The sequence below is a fragment of the Psammomys obesus genome, unplaced genomic scaffold (assembly GCF_907164565.1).
Source record: "Psammomys obesus unplaced genomic scaffold, mPsaObe1.curated_primary_1811, whole genome shotgun sequence".
Lineage (NCBI taxonomy): Eukaryota > Metazoa > Chordata > Mammalia > Rodentia > Muridae > Psammomys > Psammomys obesus.
Window position 1 is genome coordinate 10704128 of NW_026590859.1, and position 6962 is coordinate 10711089.

Genomic DNA, 6962 nt, shown 5'->3' on the forward strand with positions numbered 1-6962 from the left:
TTTCCCTGCAGGCTGAGCAGCGGGCATTGCAGAGTCTCCGCAGCAGACTGTGCGAGGCAAGCATCCAGGTTCCGGCAGCGCAGGAGGGCACGGAGAGCAACGGGTGTGGGTCTGGGAACATGTCAGGGAGGGTTGTCCGGTGTGTGATTGGATGGCTTTGATGGGAGGGAATTTCACGACTCTTGCATCCCCAGCAAGAAAACACGGGCAGAAAGGGAGAATGAGGGTGTCTCAGTCTCTTCGTTCGTACCACACACCAAGGGAGCCAAGGATGTGGCTCCCTTGGCAGAGCGCTTGCCCAGCATACACGAGGTCCTGGGTTTGAGCTCCAGCACCTCACAAGCCAGGCTGTGCTGTCTTCAAGGGTCGTATTAATACTGGGAGGTAGAGAGGAGAAGATCAAAAGTACAAGGTCATCCTTGGCTACAATGTTTGAGGTCAGCCTGGGCTCCATGAGACCCCATCTCAAAAGCACATGAAGAAAATAAAAATACCATAGACGGGTTAACTTATAAATAGTACACATTTATCTCTCATTTTAGAGTCTGGGACACCCAAAATCGAGGATCCAGCAAGTCAAGTGTCCAGTGAGAAAACCTCATGGATGTGTCTTAACAGTGAGAGACAGAATCGCCCACTCTCTAAAGCCTCCTCCCAGGCACCCCAATCACCCACTAGCATCAGGGACATAATAGAGATTGAACCCAGGGTCTCTCTCACACATGCGGAGCACACCCTACCAGCGACCTGCACCCCTCAGCTGCTGTAGTAGAATGGAGACTATTCTCCAAAGTGCAAACATTGAGGGCCCCCCCACCTGTGGCACCACTGGGATGTTCTGGAACCTTTAGAGACAGGGCCTCATAGAAAGGGATTAGGTGCTGAGGCGTTCCTTGTGGGCAGTATTTGAGATGCCACCTTGTCTATTTCTGTATCCCAGCAGCCAAGAGGGGAGCAGCTTTGCTCCGGCACATCCCCTACCACGGTGAGAGGTGTCATCCCAGGCCCAGGAGCAATGAAGAGTGCAGGCCCACGGGCTCAACCTGCCAAGACCATGGGTTCAAATTCACCTCTCCTCTGATTATCCTAGACATTTTTACAGTAATAGAAAATCTGGCTAACCCATTAGCCCAAGGCCTGGCTCTTGGCTCTTCGTGCTATCTACACGTGTGTGTGTGTGTCCGTGTGGGGGTGAGGGAGTCAGGGGCATGCCACAGTATTATTCTCTCCCTCTGTTATACTAACCCAGGACGGAACTTGGGTCGCCAGACTTGGCGACCTGCACCATTGCCTGCTTAGCCACCCCACTGACCCTATAGCTGCTTCAGAAGCATTCTCCCTCCATGTACATCCCATTAGTATTTAGGATTATTTTGCTTCACACATGTCCCTGACACCCAACAGACATTTTTTTTGAAGGCAGAGGTTTCACCGTATAGCCCTACCTGTCCTGAAACTCCGTATGTAGACCACACTGGCCTCAAATTCACAGTGACATCTCCCGAGTGCCAGGATTAAAGGCATGTGCCACTATGCCTGCCTGGCTTTTAATTAGTTCTTGAATGCTTGACTATGGAATCCCAGAATCCCAAACCCAGAGGCATGAGCAAGGGGATGGTTTCATGCAGAAATTTAGTACCTGAGCTGAGCCTCCTTCTAGCATTTTCTGTGATTCCAGCCTACTGCAACTGACTGTTAGAAATCTCTAACATGCCCTGCTGACCCTGAGTCTGAAGGAGGGCTTTCCAAGCAGCTCTCCCACTGACCACAGGGCAGCCATTGCCGGGAGGACATTAAGACTGTGAGCTTAAGGGTAGCCAAGTCTGTACTCAGTGCTCTGTCTTTTAAAAGCCACAATATTTAAGACAGAAACAACCCCTTCCCCCCCCCCAAAAAAAAAGGGAAAGTCAATCGTGGGTAGTCAGGATGACTGTCAACTCAGCCCAGCTTTCCAGTTTGCCCAACACCAAAATCTTATGATTTTACCTGTTTGCTTGTTGGCAGAGCTGACTCTAGGATGCAGGCTCTCATACAGGCTATGTAAATGCACGGTTACTGAGCCACATCCCCAGCCTCTGCTTCTGAGAGCATAGGCAGGAGTCAGATTCGATGGCGACTGTGTCGTTTCCACGGGGCTGTTTACTCCAGAGTCTGTGCCTGCCACTGCTATGGAAGCCTGGGCTGGGAGGCGTAACCCTTGGCCCCACATCAGCCAGTGAACTCACAGCCACCACTGCCTCCTAAGCATAGGAGCCTTGCGTGAGCTGGAGTGCATCTCCCATCCTGGAGACGGTTTCTTGATTTCGTTTTGGTTTTTATGTCTTTTGAGATAGGGTTTCTCTACGTAATATCCCTGGCTGTTCTGGACTCTCTTTGTAGACCAGGCTGGCCTTGAACCCGAAGAGATCTACCTGCCTCTGCCTCCCAAATGCTGGGATTAAAGGCGTGCAACACCACACCTAGAGATTTCTTGATATTTCTTTTTCCTTCGGCCACAAGAACCCATGGAGCTTTTCCTGTTTGAGGCAAATGTCCTTGCCCACTTGACACTCTGACACAAGCTTCTGATTAAAATGTCACATTTCATATAAATACATAATACAGTAAGTCTTCTTACAACAGACCCTCAGCCAATTCAGTGAATAAGTGTTACTGCATGCAAGGCGCTGTGCTGGAAAAGGAACATAAGACAAAAGTTTCCAATGTGCCCTGAGAAGAAAGGATAAGCCAGGTGTGCTGGCAGATACTGGCAACAAGTACCTAGGAATCGAGGCAGGAGGATCAGCAGTACAGGCTAATCTGGACTATATAGAAGGATGGAGGAAGGGGAGGGAAGCATAAAACAGTGCCCAGCAATGGAAGACGGATCACACTAACAGAGAGGAGGAGCAGTGCCATGGAGCGCGCACAGCACTCACAGAGGTGACATCAGACACTTCAAATCTGAAGCTGGATGGGGGTGTGATGGAAAACAGGCAGAAAAGAAGAGGAAGTGTTCCGGTAAGTGTGGGAATCACAGGACCGAACCATTAGAGTACACTGGGCTTGAGAACCCAGTCTGGACCTATCAGCTGGAACCACTCTGGGGGGCTAAAGTTAGTTCCTATCTTTGAAATACACATTTGTAAGCCACTGTGTTAGTTTGCCTGTACTGCTGGACAAAGCATGTGAATTGGAAGGTTTTCTGTCTTTCTTTGTTTTTTGTTTCTCCGTGTAGTCTTGGCTGTCTGGACTAACTTTGTAGACCAGGCTGGCCTCAAACTCATAGTGATCCACCTGCCTCTGCCTCCCAGAATGCTGGGATTATAAGCATGTGCCACTGTGTCTGGTTAAACTGGAAGGTTTTCATGACAGACTTTTTGTCTCTTGGTTGTGATAATTCTGAGGTCATGGTGTCTGCAGGGCTGTGAGGAGAATCAGTTCCGGTTGTCAGTCCCAGTTTCTGGTGGTTCACAAGCGACCTTGGGCAGCCATGACTTAGAGCTGTGCTACCCAACTTCTGCCTTCATGTTCAGATGCCATTTTTTCCTGTATGCATGTCTGTGTCCAATTGTCCTTTTCTATAAGAACACAAGTCATACTGGATTAAGGCCCACTGTAACAACCTCATTTATTACTTTGGAACTTACATCTCCAAAGGAGGGCATCTTCTGAGCTGCAGTCCTCCTGTGACTACGGTCTCTCTGCAGTCTCCCTTCAAGCCATACTTTCTCACCCAGAGCCTGCAGATGAACTGGTGTACCTGAAGATGGAAAGCAGCTCCCACATGTCTACCGTGCACCAATTGTCAGAGCATCTTCTCACACCTCATCTCCCCTGAGCTTCAAGAGTTCTCCGAGGTGGAAAGGCACATATCCTACCACCAGCAGGTGAACAATCTGTGAACAATCTGTGGGGTCACGGGGGTTCAGCGAGATAAGAATCCCACCAGAGGTCAAATGGCAATGAAACCCAGTATTCTGAGTTACAGTTTGGATTTCATTCCCTTATTTACCAAACTCAGCAATGACTTTTAATTGTTGTGTCAAAAAATTTGCATTAGCTGCAGCTGATAAAGACACTTCCCATATCTTTTGTGAGGACTCTTACAGTCCATCATATCTAACATTAACCCTTACTGAGAAAATTCCATAACCAGGCCCCATGTCACCCACTCAGCCACTGCCATTCTCACATCATTCTCTCACAGAATACAGGGACAGCTCCGTTAGACAAAGTATTTCAGGCGTGCTGGGATTCAAGAGCAGACAGGTCTTGATTCCGTGGTACTTCGGGATTGTTTGGGAAGATTCAAGTACAATCATCTGACATAGAACAGTCAGAAATATATAAGACCACTGAATACCAAAAATGCAGATAACCTGATTTTAAAGATGAGCAAAGTCCTAAGTAGATGCTTTTCAAGGGAAGATTCACAGTTGCATAAAATGATGCTCATGCTTCCAGTCATCAGAGCAAAGGAAATTAAGACAAGGAGGGATTGAGCAAAAGGCAAGCAATGGATGTGGAAAAAGAAACGTTGAGCACTACTGGTGGCAATGTAAACTGGTTTTTATTATATTGTTGTTGTGGTGGTGGTGGTGGTGGTGGTGGTATTGCTAGTACTTGACCCCTTACTGGAAAGTGTAAATTGCTGGCATCTACTCTTGTTGCCACCAATGGTGCTGCAATGACCCTCCATTGACACTGGAACTCAAGATTCTTTGGCTTCCAACGTGGATTGAAGACCAACGGCTCTGCAGAAATCCCCCAGGCTTTCAGTGACAGAATGGGACTGGCTCATGGACTGAGCAGCTAGTGCAGGGTTCTCAGCTTCCCCACTGTGCACAGAACCACTACTGGGCTACTCAGGCCACACTGTTAGCCAATCTTATTAGTAAGTCCCCTTTGTTATATATTCATTCCTTGGCGTCTTCTCCAGAGAACCCTGATACAGTAACTACCCAGGGGTAATAAACCTTGATCATAGACCTTTGTTGGTATGTTCTTTTGGAATGTATACACTTTACCCTTGTTCATTCAAATGCTGATTTCTCTCCCTCACTCTCTGGTTTCAATCCGGACATTGCACTGTGATACTTATTCTAAGCATCACCTGTCTCAACTTTGTGTAAACATGCCAAAATAAAGCAACCAGCCACAATGTTGTGCAATGGGAAGGAAGCAGGAAGAGAGGGAAGAGCCAGAGGACAGGAAGGTGTGGAAGGCAGAGGGGGAGAGGAGAGGAGAGAGGCTGGGAGAGAGAGCTGGAGGAGAGGTCTTGGAACTACGTGGAGAATGAACCGGACCTAAGATTTCACAAAAAGCAAGTATAATGGGTGAATCTGAATGTTAGGAAACTATGAGGGCTTGGAGGTTTAGGATAGAGTAACTATTGCCCAGCATTGTGTTCTAGGTTAAATAAATAAATCATAGTCTCTGTGTGGTGATTTGGTTTTAGAGCTGTTGAGGAATAACAGCAGTGTTACAAATAGTAACTTCAATAGTAAATGTTAAATGACATACACAACAAACCTTGATCATAACAATCACTTTACAGTGTGCACATCTACCAAGGTATCAAGTTGTCTATCTTAAAGATATACTTTCAAAAGTTTCTAGGAAGAAGCAAGAGAGACTTAAAAGTCTTAGTTCCTGTTCTTTAAAGGGTCATCATGTAATCATGATAGATACTTAGCAGTTAACTTGACCTACGATCAACTACTGTCCTAGGCAGCAAACTAAATTAAGTCATTTTAAAAGAGAGAGAATGCTTGGAAACTTTGCCAAGAAGTCACATACAACAAAATGAAAAACCCAGAGCTGGGTGCAGTGAAAACACCTTTAATCCCAGTACTTGGGAGACAGAGACAGGCAGATCTCTCTGTAGGTTCAAGGACAGAGCTACATACTGAAACTCTATCTCAAAAACAATAAAACCGAAGATTAACTGTGGTGGTTTAAAGGAGGATGGGCCCCTCATAGGCTCATATGCTTGAATGTTTGGTTCCAAGTTAGTGGAATGGTTAAGAAGGATAAGGGAAGTGTGGACTTCCGGAAGGAGAAAGTGTCACTGGGGTTGACCTTTGAGATTTCAGAAAGTCCACATCTGGTCCAGCCTCTCTTCATCGGTGGCTGTTTATGGACCAGATATAAGTTCCCAGCTACTGCTTAGTGTCAGCCTTGCCTGTCTGCCTCATGGCTCCTGCCATGATTATAGACTAACCCTCTGAAACCCCTAATTAAGTGCTTTCTTCTATAAGCTGCCTTGGTCATGGTGTCTCTTCACAGCAGACACTAACACAATAGTTTCCCAAGGCCCTTCTCTTGGCATAAGCTTGCTAAGTTTCCCAGGGGGTGGATATCCTCAGACCCTTTCATAAATTTGTACTACTTCAACTCAGTGATTACCTACTAAACCAGACAGTGGTGGTGATATAAAGATGCTTATGTGTGGATAACATACTGAGAAAGGGAAGCCCTACAAAGGCAATTCGATGTAACAGTTTGGTAAGAAGCAGTATAGGGGTTCCCAGCACACAGAGAAGGGAACCTACTAAAAGCCTGGGAGAAAGAATAGACCTAGTGTGCTTGAGAGGGACTTTATCTCTGAGGGCAACTTCACCTTGGTCAGGTATATCACAGAAATATGACAGTATGAAGAAATGGGAGGTTCAAAGTGCCTACCAAACCAGGCCAGTGTCATTATCCATAGACCGGGCTTTAGATTCAGCAGATCCAAGATAATTTCCACCGATGTTAGACCACAGTGCTCTAACTGAGCATGTGATCAGGAAGTTCTAGGAAAGAAAAACTAGACATGGTAGCATACATATGACAGCTGCGGCAGAGGACCATGAGTGTAAGGGCCAGCCATGTCTACACAGGCAGCCCTTGCTTAAACAAAACAAAGTTCTAGAAAAGTAAAGCTTTGTACAGAAGCTAAGAACCACAGCTACTCAGCAACCCTTCATGCTCCCAGA